Source organism: Vidua macroura, chromosome 1 (genome assembly GCF_024509145.1).
Source record: "Vidua macroura isolate BioBank_ID:100142 chromosome 1, ASM2450914v1, whole genome shotgun sequence".
NCBI lineage: Eukaryota > Metazoa > Chordata > Aves > Passeriformes > Viduidae > Vidua > Vidua macroura.
This window is the reverse complement of record NC_071571.1, coordinates 114,631,083-114,647,386: the sequence shown is the minus strand read 5'-3', so window position 1 is coordinate 114,647,386 and position 16,304 is coordinate 114,631,083.

Here is a 16,304-nt window from a genome sequence, read left to right as displayed (position 1 = left end):
AAAAGGAAACAGAAAAATAAAACCCAAGACAGACACATGATGTCCAATCCAATCACTCACCATCCACTGGCCAATGCCCAGCCCATCCCACACAGTGCCTGGCTCCTCTTGGCCAGCTCCTCCCAGTTTATACACTGAGCATGAAATCCTGTGGCATGGGATTCTCTTTTGGCAAGATTGGGTCAGCTGTTCTTGCTGTGCTCCCTCCTGTCCTCTCATGCACCTGCCTGCTGGCAGAGCATGGGAAAATGGAAAGTCGTTGACTAAGTCCTGCTTAGCCACAGCTAAACCATCAGTGTGTTATCAACATATTCTCTTACTAAATCCAAAACACAGCACTGTACCTGCTGCTCGGAAGAAAATTAATGATAACCCAGCTGAAATCAGGACAAGAATTTCTGGAAAATAATCATGGAAGTTACCAGCCTGTTCAGTCTCCTTTCCCTCCAATGTTGATTTTTTGTTGGCAGCAAATACAAGTTCTCTCATTCAGTTTCCAAATCTGTTAATACCAATGGCAACATCTCAGATGGGCTTAGGGACCTACAGAAGGGAAATAACCATCTCCTTCATCAGTAAACAAGCCCTGGGGCAGACTGATGGCTGTACTTTCCTGCTAAAAGGAATACCAAAACTACCTACAGCTTTGTACTCCACCGCAAATTTGCAGCAAACCCTGTAGTAAGCCTCCTGGAGGTGTTATTGTCCATTAGCGATTTAATGGTGTGAAGGCTTGATAGTGGCTACATAGTATGAGAAAATTGTATTGACAGTGACAGCAGTTGCTTAGGAAAAGTGTATAGAAGCTAGGAGACACGAAAAATAGAGGTTGTAAGCACTTATATACCTACGTACGGGTGTACAAGAACTTTTTTTGCTTTTAATTAGTAAACTCTCATTTACTAAATTTAGTTAGTAAACTCTAAAATTTTATATATTTATACTTCTATATATTCTAAAGCAAACAATTTCTCTTCAAATTAGCTGAAATGTGTTCTAAAATCTTTGAAAACACAAACTATTTAGAAAGTCTTGATATATAGAGATAAAGTAGACAACCCTGGTACTGAAGTACAAAACATTTGGCAGAGTGGGAGAATGGTGCAAGGTAAAAGGAGAGTTTGGAAACTACTGTGAAATACTACAGACTTTCTTGGTAGAGGCCATCATGTCCTGGAAGAAAAGTACTTATTACTGCTGATGCATTTCCTCCCAAACTGTCTCTCATTAAATACTTAGCTGTCTGTCTCCAAAACAGCCACTATCATTTTTAAAATACTTTCCTGTACAAGAAGCTTTTCAGCAAGCAACACCAGGAAGCAGTCATGAAGGCAGTTTAATGATAGACCTGAAACTAAATCTTGCTCTTCAGTAAATGCTTAGTATGGGCAAAAAAAATCAGTTGACTATATTTGTCTTCTATTTCCAGACATCTGAAAGACAGCTTTGAAAGTCTGCATCTGTTGGAAAAATATTTGATTGAATAGTGAAAATATCCTTGTACTGTGAATTTGTAATGTACATGGCAAACCCATTGTTAATTAGCATTGGGAATGGCAGGATGCATTTTAGGGATATGTACCTCCTTCTGTCTTCCCTGAAGAAGAATTTTTTATGGCCAAAACTGCCCTAATTGAAAAATTCAGCAGAAAGCTAGCATTAATATGCTACAATTTGTAGCAGGTAAGCTGCTATTTTGTGCTCTTGGGGGACTTTTTCCTCAGTCTGATGTTTCTTATCTCTGTTTTGTGTCATCATGCAAGAAGTGTCTGGAGTGGACAGCATAGAAATTAGGCTTACCTATTGTATCCTTCCCCCTCTTCTTTCAACTTCTGCTTGAGTTCCAGTCTTCTTTTTTGGTGAAAAAAAAAAAAGACATAGAAATGATGTAGGCATAAAACTTTTACTGGTAAATCCATATTATATTTTTTCTTTTTTTTTTTTGTCTTCCATTTTATTAACTCTTATATATGCCTACAACTCAGAGATTACCTCCAGCTATATGAATCACATTAAGATATGGTGGTTTTCCTTATGGGAGCTGTCAGGTGTTACAATTCTGCCCCATATGTAAGTATGCATATACAGCGCTCCCTGGTATGGAGTTTCTCTTTTCTTGTTTGACAGGGCAAAATGACATTTAGCCACGCTACTGCACTTTGCAGTTGATTCTTAATTGTGTTTGTGCATTTTAAAAGTGCTTTGTTGCTGATAGTGCCATAGCCCAGATGCACATACAAACTGATTCCTCAGAGTGGCAGCCATAAAAGTGAAAAGTAATTATAATGATAATAATTATTTTCTTCACAAAATAAGACCTTCATGTAATTTCATTCACTTAATGAGAATAAAAGCATGTACTGTCTCTGGGATCGGGGGGAGAACAGAAGACTTCTCATCCCAGGAGAACAGTTATAGCCATGGGCTTTATTTGGTTTGATACAGTGAAAAACAAAAGCCTTTCCATTTGAAACTGCAATTTCCATATTCAAAAAACCTTCTGCAACACAGGATTTTCCATGTGCATTTTCACAGTGCTTTCAGCTGAGCAATCGATACAAATTTGAACCTTATGTGGTAGGACTCAGCTCAGAATTCGAGCATGGTCTATGTGTACTGTGTCCCCAAATTAATGCTTTTACTCCAATGCTATTTTCATCTGCTTGAACACCAAATGACAGCAGCTGCAGCTGCTCTTGATGTTGAAGCCCAGGAAGCTTATGGGAGAGGTTTCCAGACCACAACTGTCAGGCAAAAGAATGAGCTAAGCATGCAGTTTGGGTTTGGCACAGGCTTTGTATAAAAAAAACCAAATTTGGACATGTATAGGCCTATAGGTTTCTGTAGTACTAAATGGCAGCTGGGCAAAACACAGAAAAGTGTGCTACTGCTGTAAAAGCTTTTGTTAAATTCTACCTATTCTTTAAAGAAAGCAAACCTTTCTCTCCACAGGCTTTGTACTAAGGGTAATTGCTCTATATGTGACAGAAACCACATTTCTGATTTCACTCTGATAGAGAATTTTAAACAGAGAATAAAATACAGTTAAGTCACATAGGCCTAATGACAGCCCCATGAAGATCAGAGCTGCAACTCAAATCCCATTAGCATCAGATGAGTAACATAGAGCTCTTTTCATGACCTCACCTGCTTAACTCTTCATACGTCTTCTAGACAGAAGCAAAAAAATTTGGAATCCTACATATGATATATATGTAATATACCAGAGTAGGTTCCCTCACACAACCACTGTACAACATGTGTAACACTTTTTTTGTTTCTTAATTTGTATAGGAAAAGGTAGTATGGTTTTATAGTGTGATATTTCTCATTTAGGTGGCTTAAAAAAAAATGGACAAGCATTATGTTGTTCTGTAGCAAGTATTTCTCATTATCTTACTCGGATTTGATTGGCAATATAATTAATTCCCCTGGGTCAAATCTGTTTTGCCCATGCCAATAATTGCTGAGTGTTCTTTCCCTGTCCTTATCTTGACCCACAAGCCTTTTGTTATATTTTGTCTGCCCTGCCCAGTAGAGGAGAATGATAGAGTAGCTTTAGTGGGCACCTGGTGTCCTGCCAGGGTCAACCCACCATGGGAGATTTGGCTGTTTGCTCTTGTTTGGGAACATATGCCATGCCAGAAGATGCTATAGGAAAGTTTGAAACAGGCCACGGACTTTGCATATCTCTTCTGTTGATGTATATCCACTATTTGCTAGACTTTTTTTTTTTTTTAAGAAGAAAACACAAAATATGTTTTATTTTAGCTCTACCACCTACTTTTATTGCTCTTAAAGGCTTGAAAAAACCTCAGGCAGGGCCTGGAGAGAAATTTTTTTCAAGTGATTGCTTGGGGAAAGAGGTTTTCATGAGATGAGTGACGCTGTTGAGCAGGACGGGAACAGAGAACTCCAGATCAGAAGGCAAAGAAAATGAGCTCTGATTTATTTCAAATATACCGCTCTATATATAGAGAACATAGTGCGAATTAATTTCATTGGTCTTAGAGTAAAAACATCTCACACCATTGGTGTGCAGTGAATGACGCACAGTGGCAGAGCATATCTATAAACAATGTGAATAACAAGATAGATTAGAGAATTATTTACATTCTTTCCCAACTCTTTCCCAGGCTCTTGCCTGGTTAGAAAACCTTTCTCTTTCTCTCTGACTGAGCTGAGAATACCCACAGATGAGCATTGTGGAATTAATTTCCTCTCCCCTACAAACAGAAACATGGGTCAAAATCTGTCAGAGAGAAAAATATTTATGGATTACTATGATATTAGCAGCTCATTATGAATTAGTGAGCTGTCTTGTGTCCTGATTTGATATGAACATTTCACACATCCTGGGTATTTCAGCCTTGGAAGAGCCCTCTGAGTAATTGCTTTAACAAATGGAAGAAAGGAATGGAAATTTGCTGTTTAGCTGGGAAGGAGTAGAGAGCTGGGGAAAGTTGTCTTGTTTATTAATAGAGCTGATCTGAATATGGATTTCCTTCCAGAAAAAAATTATGATGGATGGAGTGGAAAAAAGAGGATAAGAAAATACAGTCTTTTTCTCTTATTTTCTGGAAGAAAATGGCATTTTGCTGGTGTCCTGACATACTGGCAGTCAGCCTCTGAGATGAGGAATCCATCCTCATGTGGAAATGTGCCTTGGGAAACCTCAATATTATCTGTCTCTTAAAAGATATATCTGAAAACCATTCAATCTATCTTCTGAGGAATCACAATATTATTTGCAAGGACAGAGAAGAGCTCATATATTAGCAGGGTGAGATAATCAGTCTTTTCCCTGTTGGTGTTTTCCACAAATTGCACCCAAACTGCAACCTGAACGCACTACTTAGGAAATTTCTGCTTTATGGTGTTAGTCTGGCTTGAATTGACCAGATGGTTCCTTCCTTACCTTCTGGCTGCACTTGCAGCCCAGAAAGCCAACTGTATCCAGGGCTGCATCAGAAGGAGAGGGGTCAGCAGGTCGAGGAAGGTGATTTTCCCCCTCTGGAGAGTGATTCTAACCCCTCTCCCCCACCTGGAGTGCTGCATCCTGCTCTAGGATCCCCAGCAAAAGAAGGATGTGGACCTGTTGGAGCGACTCCAGAGGAGGGTCATGACTATGATGAGAGGGATGGAGCACCTCTCCTATGAGGACAAGCTGAGAGAGTTGGGGCTGTTCACCCTGGGGAAAAGAAGGCTCTGGGGCAGCTTTCCAGTACCTAAAGTGAGCCTACTAGAGAGCTGAGGAGGGATTTCTTACAAGGACATGGGGAATAGCTACTGAAAGGGAGTCGGTTTATATTAGGTATTGGGAAGAAGTTCTCTGTGGGGGTGGTGAGGCATTGGAACATGCTGTCCAGAGAAGTTGTGGATGCCCCATCCCTGGATGTGTTCACGGCCAGGTTGGATGGGACTCTGAGCAACTTGGTCTAGTGGAAGGTGTCCTTGTCCATGGCAGAAGGGTTGGACCTAGATGATCTTTAAGGTTCCTTCCAACCCAGACCATTCTAAGATACTGTGTTTCTATGGCATTAAAGAAGGATTCATATGGGAATAAAATAATTTCTCCTTAAGTGGTCCTAGATTCCTTTCATCTGGATTGTCATTTGTAAACCTTGCATATATTCATAACATGTTCTGTGCTCTCAGTGTGAAGGCTCTTTATATGTGTTTTCCTCAGTACATGTTCCTGCTAGTTACCAATTCTAGAAAGCTATTACTGATGTCATACTTCAAAATGCACCTGGTGTTTAAGGTCAGTGAGAAGTTAGGAGGTTAAATGTGCTGTTTGATATGCATGATGGGTTCAGAAGTGTGGTGATTTTCTGCAGAGTCACTGCCTCTGTGGTAGGAAGACATTGATTTTGCTAGAGCAACACTCCAATTTGACATGATGAATACTACAAACTTTTGTGGGTTTTGATGAAATCTTTTCCAGTTCAGCATTCTACATTGTCCTCAGTGGAGACAAATACACTGGTGTAGCAAGTATAAGATGAATTTCCTTGTAGATATGCAAAAAAAAAAAAAAAAAAAAAAAGGCAAATAAAAAAGGGCTTTGACTGGGAGCTATATCCAGAATTTCCCAACTTAATAAACAAGTTAAACTGGATGCGTTAGACCTTCTGGAAATTCCCTCAGCACTTTCCCCCTTGTCAGCTAATCTCTTCCCTTCCTTCTCTCCCAAGTAGATACAAGTTTCTGTTTGTATCCACTCTACACAGATGAGCTGTATAAAGTGAAACCAAGCCTTCCATTAAGCATGTGCTTAAATGCTACACTTGTTTTTCATGTCTGATAAATTTTCTCTTTCTGGTTTTCAATTTTCTGGTTGACAGCTTGCCAGAAATTTTCTTCCCTGAAAACTAGCTTATTGCTAATTTTGACAGCTGTCTGAAAAAAGTTCCTGCCTGTGCTTTTATTTTTGTAAACAGCAAACAGAGCTCACCACATTCCAGTAACTAGGATACAATGATGCCCTAGGATGCCGCTGTAAGAGTTGTACTCATGACTGGGAAGTATTGTTTTGTCAAAATTGAAATTCTTTTTCAATGACTTTGCTTTAATAAATTTTTTCCAGGGGAGGTTCCTTAGGGTGAATTTTTAATGAAAACAAACACAACAACCGCCAGAAGGGCTGCAGTTTGGGTGCTTACCACAGATGAGTAAGAGGAGGAGAGAGAGTTTAGTATGGCTGAAAAGGGGTGTTCACAGACTGTAATGTGGATCTCCAATGTCCTAGATAGTGGCTTCATCTCTAGTTGAAACAAAACATTTTGGCACTCACTTTTGAGTTGTACAGACCTCACTTCCGGATAGATGTGAGACCCAGGAATGGCTCATGCCATGGTAGAGATGATCTGCACGGAGGGCTTGAGGTGCAATATGTTATTGCAAGAGGCTGTGAAGGCAGGACAGCCTCTTAGCTTGGTTCCTCAGAAAATGGGCCGTGCCCAGGCAGTGTCAGAGCTGCTGTATTAGACCCAACACCAAGGGACAAATGGTACGAAGCAGGAGAGGGGCCATGACAGCACTGCCAAAAAGCTCTGCTGTAGAAGGAAGTCAAGTAGGGAACCAGCTGGATGAGTGTCTCTCCAAGCATGGGAGGCTTTTCAAGTTTGCATTTGAAGATTTTTCCTTACTTCCCTGAAGTGGTCTTGGTTTTGTTGTTACAAATTGAATTATTGTTTTTCAGGTAGCGAGCAGCTGCTCTCAGCTCAAAAGAGCTATCCTCTTTTTACAGTTCTTCACTTCCTTACCCTCTGTTTTGTTAATAAGAGTTCATGTAGGCAATATTTGGATTGATCTGAGGCTTGGTGTAAGAGTTCATGTTTCAATGTATCATATGCCAAACCTCAGGGTGTTTGGGCATAAGTGAATGTGCAGATGCTAGCTCTGTTCCACACCATATTGTTAATTTGCTTTAACAAATTTAAGTGAAGACAAATAGTATCCATGGGAAACTTGCATTGGTGGAAAACTGGCTGTGAAAAGAATAAAAAGCTGGTAATTTTTTGCTCCCTTACAGAGCTTACAGTATAACTCTTCAATTAACAGCTCCAAGAGTAAAGATGTTCCTGCAGGTACCCTGAATGAGCATTTGGAAAACTGGAGCTTGCTCCCAGAAACTGTCCCAGGTTTTTTTTTTTTTTTTTTTTTTTTTTTGAGATCAAAGAGATCAGGTGGGCAAAATTTGCAAGGTAGTTTCAAGCAAGATTAATGTGGAAATGCTAAGGCAGCTGACTCCCTGAAGGAGTTGGGTGCTGGTATGTTTTAAAAGCAGCACAGAAGACATATCTGCTTCTTCAGATGCCTTTACAAAGATGGTCTATAGGACTAAAGTAATTTCACAGCTGTAACTGTGACTGAAGAAACTGCCTTAGTACAGGTCTGAGCAGGATGGAGCAGGAACTCTCTGCCTAGGGTATGTGGTTACCGGTCAGAAGTGTGAACCAGGACCTAATATGAGAGACATGTAGAGAAAAAGTGTGTTAAAGCCCCTTTCTACACATGACAATTGTGTGTGACTTAGGTACTGCAGTGATGGGGTGCAGGTAAGTGGGTTCCTAGAACACAGATCTGATGATTTGAAGTCTGATGTTTCTTTTGTAAGCAATCCAGGTAAGTACTTTTATTAGTACTAGAAGTGAGTTTAAGGATATATCTATCATATTATGGGATAAAATATGGTGAATGATATGCTTGCATAACCTTAATTCTGCTCAGAAAACTTATGGAGAATATATTCTGTGTGTTGGACTGTGGTACAAAAACATTTGAAAAAACAACTGAAATTCACCTCCATAATTCATGTTTGAGACTGAAATGGTGCTTGAAAATAACATGGCAACTTATGCAATTTTGATAATTGAGATAAACAAATATGGTTTTGTTAATTTAATAAATTACTGAAATCAAATTGCAGTGTGTTTATCATAAAAGTTACCTACCTTGATATTTGTTTAAAATGCAATAAGACACATCTCCTTCAGGGCTCCTTCTGGTGTTTATACTTCCAAATGCTGATGAGTTATTTACTTTGCCATACTCCTTTTTCTTAAAAACCTTCAAAACTGCATAATTTTGTTGAAATTTTTGGCTCCTCTGCAGGCATTTCTGGCATACATTGCAGGTGCATGCAACAGTTCAGAAGGGCCATACGTGTGAACTTTGACCCTTCAAGCATTGAGGTGTCTGGAGAAATATGTTGGGTATCCCTGAAGTCTTCGTTGGCATGCTGTGGACCTTCATTTTTTAGTTTGATATCATCTCTCCCATGTGGCTTACCTTTCATCCAGTATATGAGAATTCTGGGGGAAGAATTAGAAGGTAGCCATTAGCAATTGGACAGTTTTTTGAGAAAACTTCCTTAGGAATGCAGGACTTAAAACACATCTTGTATTCCTTACCTCACTGTCAGATGGGCAGATGCAAATGTGGAGTCAAGGATACAGGTAAGCTGATGGAAATCATGGTTTTGATGTATTGTAGATGATTGAAAAATCACAGAAACACCTGTATTTGCAGTTGAATATAAATATTCTTCTTTTCTTTAGAAGAATATTCTCTGTAGGCTCTGTAGACTTTATTGAACTTTTACTAAGAGGATAGGGATGAATGCTTTTTAAAAATGGGAAATGCTTTTGAATAAGGCTACTGAGACTATATTGAAAATTCTGAGGTTTATAATGAGCAGTTCCAAGTACCTCATAGAGAAACTATTCTGCCATTGATCTCTTCACTCTTGTGACCAGTGACAGGACTCAGGGAAATGGTGTGAAGATGAGTAAGGGGAGGTTTAGGCTGGATATCTGGGAAAGGATTTTCACCCAGAAGGTGGCTGGGAACAGGCTCCCCAGGGAAGTGGTCACAGTACCAAACTGAACAGAGTTCAAGAAGCATTTGGACAATGCTCTCAGGCACATGGTGTGATTCTTGGGGATGTGTCCTGGGCAGGGCAGGGAGATGGACTCAATGATCCTGTTGGGTCCCTTCCAACTCAGCATATTCTATGATTATTTGCTCTTAAAAATTTACCTGATTGGGGAACCAAAAGATTATCAAAGAATGACTGGCAAACTCTCAGGAGCTAAATGTAGCAAAAACAAGAGCTAGTAAGAAACAGCTGCTAAGAAACAACTTAAACACAAACCTGTAGTTCAGTACCAGAACAGAGATATTGAGACTGAGGATCTTCAATTTTTTCTGTACCCACCTAAACAAACTATCATGAATCTCCAGTCATGAAACTATGTTAAAGTACTATATGATGCTAATAAACTAATCCAAAACCACTTTTAACTTGCTTGACTTTTTCGGTGCTGTTTTTTATGGATGTCTGAGATGTAACACAATTAGAGGCACACCAAAAGTGACCCCAAGATAGTGACAAAATGACTGTTTATTGTTTTAGTTTTGCCACCCAGATTTTACATTTGCCAATAACTTATCCAGAACACTGGAAAAAATTTAGCCTATTTTTTTTTTCCAGGCTTATATCTTTCAAATTATATTTCATGCTGAATTATAGGTATTATAACTGTAATGACATTGACTCATTTCTTTATTCAGTTTCTATGCCAGAATGGTTTTTTTTTTTATCCATTATGATAATTTCTATCTCCTGACAAGTATTTCTTGCTCAAACATTTATTTATACTTTGATGAAGGATTTTTTTCTGCTAAGGCTTGGCACTGTTAGCTACAACCTTTTCTGCCTGTTCCTTGTTCCTTACTTGGGCACTTCCATCCATGATCCACACCATCACTGTTCTTGGGATACTGGTTTGATGGAAGCAATAGTTAAGCTTCTCTTAACCCTTGCATGCTTTTTAATTATAAATTTCCTACTCCACTCAAGGACAAATGTAAAACCTCACCAAAGCCAAAATGAGGACTCCAAATAGGCAAAGAGAGTGGAATATGAGAGAGCACTATGATTAATGTATTTTGAAGTCCTGGGCTGAAAAGAAAACCAATTCACAGACTTGTGAGAACATTTCCAAAATAATTCAACCTCTAAAATTTTTCTTCAGGATTTGAAAATGTTGCTGATGTTTTTTTCTAAGTAGAATATGGAATCTAGATGAATTTATGATTTCTCAAGAATAGTTGAATTTAATCTCTGTTCTACTGAGTAGTTCATCTTAGATTGCTGAAATTCAGTACTGCAAGTTGCTAATTTTGGTTTATGTTGAATTTATCCCGACTGTTGGCAATGAATACTAAAGACAAACATAACTACTTATACTGGAGTTTGTTTTCAATACTTATCTCTTGCTCTTTTTAATATCACACTGAAAATATTAGGATGCTACTTTTTCTTCTGGAAAAATTCTAAATATACAAATGTGCTACATTCCTATTGAAAAATGGTCATAACTGTGCAACTAAAAGATAAGAGACTTTTTAAGTCAATGCCACACTGACAAGATGTGACAAATGCCACACAAGACCAAGATGTTTTGGAGTTAAAATTGGTACCAGGGTGTGGTAAATCAGCCATTGCTCAAATCTGCCTCCACCTGACCACACATGTGTGGTCTTTAATTCAATTTGACTGAGCTTGTTTGGGCGGCTATTTGTTTTTGTCACCCTAATGATTATCAAGTCGATTAACTCTTGGAGTAGAATTTAAAATTTTGTTAAAAATTTGATGAAAACAACTAAAATTGATTTATTGATGCTTACATATAGGGCTAAAAATCAGAGGAATATTACTTGTCAACTAACTAATCAATAATAAAAATATTGACATCATGGTACTGTCAGTTTTCAGAAAGAAACATGTAATTTAAGGTTATACAAACAAACTGGCCTGTTGGTTTTCTTACCAACAGTTTCCCCCAGGACAGTCCTGGGGAAGGGCTTAATCTGGAAAAGAAAACTTCCAAATGATTTCCCTATACTGAACAAGCCATTGAAGTAAGAGACAAGTATGGTGGGCTCATCGTAATTTGTTGGAGTGGAAGCTGGGGCATATTCATTCTGTTTGAGATCACTGGCTCAGGTTTCCTCAGGGGGAAACAGAGGCAGAGCCACTCTCACCTATCCGTGGGAGGCTTGCATATCCCACCTCTGCTTGCAAGAGCAGTCTAAAGAGGCACAGGTCCTAAGGCCAGCATCAGCCTTGTGTACTGAAGCTGAAGCAGGGTACCACAGGGATGCAAGGATCTCTGCTGCTCATGCCTAAAGAAGTGATTATGTGCAAGCTGTCAGAGCCAGAGGATTTCTCACATCTTGCATAGTTATGCAGGTTGCCTAGGCAATTTGCAATTATTACATATGTAAGAACAGCTGGCGCTTCAATGAAATAAAATGTTTCAGTTTAAATTATGTGGTTCCTTTTATTAATAGCATGAAATCATGGATGAGAAAACATGCATTTATGAAGGTCTAAGTAAAAATAGCATGTTATGAAAAAAATATAAACACGAGAGGGAAAAATCTGAGCTCACCTTTTTCAGCCAAATGATTTAGCAATATGTTTTTGCGGATTTTGCAATGAAGAACTTTGCAAGAAGAGAATGTAACAAGGGAAAAAGCTTTCTGCTCTTAAGATAAGGCAGACCTGAGTACCAGATAATTCTGAAAACTTCCAGCTGCCAGGCTGTAAAAATACCATGGCTTAACTTCTAGGGCTGACACGTGGCACTGCAGATATGTCAAGAGAGGGATATGATTGAAAGGCCTTTAATAGAAGTGCTAATGATTTTTTGATCCCTCTCATATCAGCAGAGATGATATTGATGTTACTGTGACTGACGTGCTGAAGTACTGCTTCACTCCTTGTGATAAAGTGAATGCAGTGTATTTTGCTGGGAGTAAATATTTAATTTTTCAATTTTACAATTGTCTCCTATGAAGACAAGCTGAGAGAGTTGGGGTTTTTCAGCTTGGAGAAGAGAAGCCTTCTGGGAGAGCTCAGAAGGGGGCTTACAGGAAAGCTGGGAAGGGGCTTTTGACAAAGGCATTATAGCATAAAACAGGAGGGAATGGCTTTAAACTCAAAGAAAGTAGGTTTAGGTTGGATATTAGGAAGGAGTTCTATACTGTGGGGGTGGTGAGGCACTGGAACAGGTTGCCCAGAGAAGCTGTGGATGCCTCATCCCTGGAAGTGGCCAAGACCAGATTGGATGGGACTCTGAGAACCTGTAGTGGAAGTCACCTCCCTGTGACAAGGAGGTTGGAACTAGATGGTCTTGAAGATCCTTTTCAACCCAAACTATTCTATGATTCTATGATTCTGACTCTACATCTATCTTTTCTCTTGTATTAGAAATATTTGTTCCTGTGACAGTGAGGATATAAATAAGCTCATATTTTGCCTGCAAAAAAGTTTCATTTTCAGAACCATTGCAATATTTTTCATAAAATATTAAAATATGAAGAGACTTTAAATAAGAAAAAAAGGACATACTTTAAACAGATTTTTTTGAGCTTGTGTACAAAAATTAAACACTTACATACATAAGCATTATCTATTTACAAAAACCACATGATTAATAAAATGTAGAGTAAAAAACAACTCCTTAAGCAATTTCTCTGAAGCAAATTCTAGAGCTACAACAAAGCACTCACTCCATTTCATTGAGTGATGTGAGAAAATCCAGGAATATTTATAAGCAGAAGTTTTGCAAAATAAATTTATTGAATTAATTTGGTTTCCCTACATTAGAGAAGAAACATTGAGAAATTCAGAAGTCATTATTTGTGTGAATGCACTTCAAAGAGAAAATGCAAAATTGTATGTGAATTTTATAGCTGTAAAGGGAGTATAGAAGCTGCTGTGGGATGCCTGAGGGGGACATGGTGGAGTTTTTAAACTATTTCTCTGCATATTGAATTTACTGAAGGGCTGCAAGTATCCGTAGCTTTTAAAAATGGATGTACATTAGAGTTGTAAAGAATTCCATGAGGAAATTACCTAAGGAATTTTGCTTTAAAAATATGAATTATTATTTAATGTAACTATTTTTTATAGGAAATTGATTAAGCAGTGTGAGACTAGACTAGATCATGAATTTGCAATGTTTGGCAGTGATGGTCTCTGCTCTGTTCCCTACTTATTAATGACACACAAAGGAAATGTAACGTCTAAATTTATTTAGAAGTTAAGTTTGAAAGTTCTCTCAAGTCCCATTTGGGAGACACATTGGTATGTTTGCTGTTCATTCAAACCTTTTGACTTGCAACAGCACTGCTTCTTTATTTACAAGTCATTCTGATTCTGATCTCACATAAAGTGCTGTAAACAGGCATTTTAGTTGTGCAATAATGTAAGAGAAATAAAAATTGATCTTCCTTAAAGAGGTCAGTTGGATAGTTTTGTGTATTGGATGAGCCTATTAAAGTTCTCTAATTGAAAGAAAACAGTAAATAAAAGGAAGGTAAAGTTCTCTAGAGAAAGAAGTCAATCTGGTTTTATTACAAGGAATTGCAATGAAAAAATTGTGTAGCTGATATTGAAGTAAAAGATACTTTAACCTCCAAGCATAATAGCATAGAGCAAATGCAGATGAAGGATCAGTTGTTGCAGTGCGCTGTTGTGTCGTGCTGGGCAGCGCGCGACCTTCCCCCCGTGAGCTCTGCTATTCCCAGTTATCGCTTGGTCTGGCGCAGGAAGAGATAATGATGACACGGGACTTGGGGTAAAACTCGATGGATTTATTAGGTCCATGACCTGGGACCCCAAGACAAAATTTAGGGGTCTGCAGAGGTTTTTATAGGGGGAGTGGTATAGGGCAACCAACTAATGAGGGCACGGCAGGGGAGGAATCTAGGGTAGGACTAATATTCTATAAACCTATCAGGGAGAGCAGGGGAGGGGGATAATACAAAGTAACAAATGGGGTATCAAATACTACAAGATAGACAAGGAACACTCTGGAAAAAGGGGTAGGGATAGGGAGGATTGACAACTTGGGAGGGAGGAAGTTAGGGAAGGGCTTGGGGAGATTGGTAACTCGGGAGGGGAGGAGATTAGGGAGGACAGTAGTAGGCAAACACAAACTCAAAGCAAAAACCACACCACAGCAATCAGTAGAACATATCATAATAGAAAAAATGGGTGCGTCCCACCTGCTTTTAATTAATAATGTATAGACAGATATTTGCTAGAACTGCTGCATAAACTTAAAGCTTCTGTTTTTAACTCAGCACTTTGTTAGTTTATAACCTTTCTTTTATTAATCTGAGGCGTAGTTGTTGCTAATTTGTTATCCTCTGGAAAACAAATATCATAAGTCAAATATTCCTTTTGCTTTATTAAGTTTTTGGGAGTTTGCCTGTATAAAGAATATTGGATCTGACTTGAGATTTTCATACATTATTAAAATTCTTCCTGGGTTAATTCAAAGAAGCCCAGAGAATAAATTGCATAACATTAAGAAAGGAACATGTGAAAATGACTGTTTAGATTAGAGTGAATACCTACAAGCATTTCTTTTTCTTAGGGCTAAGACAGTCTTAATTTGGATTTGCTTAACTGACTTTGAAAATTATGTCATACCATATTGATGTCACTTTAATTTTGAATAAAACTGAACAGTTAGAGACTTAATTCTGTTTAATAAATGTATTAAAATTTGTAGCTAATTTATCTGATTCAAACTAAATTTCCTTATTGTAATACGTAGTTCAGTTCGTTTTAAAGCTGGTTGTGGAAAGTCAGCATTAGTTTCTGCCGAAATTACTATGTAAAATGCTTATTCATAGAAGTTTTTTGATGACTTTGGAAATGCTTTTTTACCTCTGACACATACTGTGATATTTGCAAACTGCAGTTTGTCAGCTTTCGTCCTTTTCCCTACTATGAATGTAATTAGTCTTGACATGAATGTGAAATATGAACTTCAATGCCAATATTATTATAAAGTGTAACAAAGCATTTTCTGTTGTCCTTAATCTCCTCTATAGACGCAATGACTTGTAGCAAAATCAACATGCATCCAATTCTAGAGCCTGTAGGTCTTCTATACACTTATTGCAGTTGCCTTCATTGTTAGCTCCTGCAGACACTTTTTTCCTGATGCTTATTGTTTTATCTTGAGATAAGCAGTTAGATTTCTGCCTTTATTTTGTGCCCTATACCATGTGAACTCCAGATCCATCTATAGGCCTCATAACTCCAAAATGCCCTCTGCAGAATCTGATTAAAATCAGTGTAACTTCCAACCTGAGTTATTTATGTTTACATTGGTAAAAAATCTTTACATAGGTGTAAAGAGAACAGGTTTGCACCGGAACAGCTCTGTCAGAATTGTTATTTGTTCATGAGTTCACCTTTGTTTATAGTTTCAAATTACAGTCAAACTTCAGTGCTTGCACATGAGCTTGTCCTAAATATCACCAGTTTCTTTTCCTCCATGATCCCCAGAAGTCTTCAGTATTTCAGATCATTTTGGCATCTCTAAAACTTGGCACTCATGTCTCCCTACCTGCCCTGGACAGAAAGGTTTCCTTCGGGCTTGCACTCACCACTTCAAGGTGAAGGAAGGGGCTGGAGGAAACAGATGTTATGCTCTTCCTCTATCACATTTCCCATCAAGTAGAGCAAAACAGAGATGCCCAGTGATACGCTCTCTTCACTCCATACTGAGCTAAAAAGATGTTACACTATTTGTGACATTCATTTATAAGCTTATTCAGTATAGATATTTTAAAGAGTAATAATGTTAACTCAGAAAAATACAGTTTTCAGGGTAGAAAAACTTATTTGTTGTGAGTATACAAAAAGATTATGATGCTAAATGGGAGTCTAGAAGGGTTGAAAGTTTTCTTCTGTAGCAGAGCTA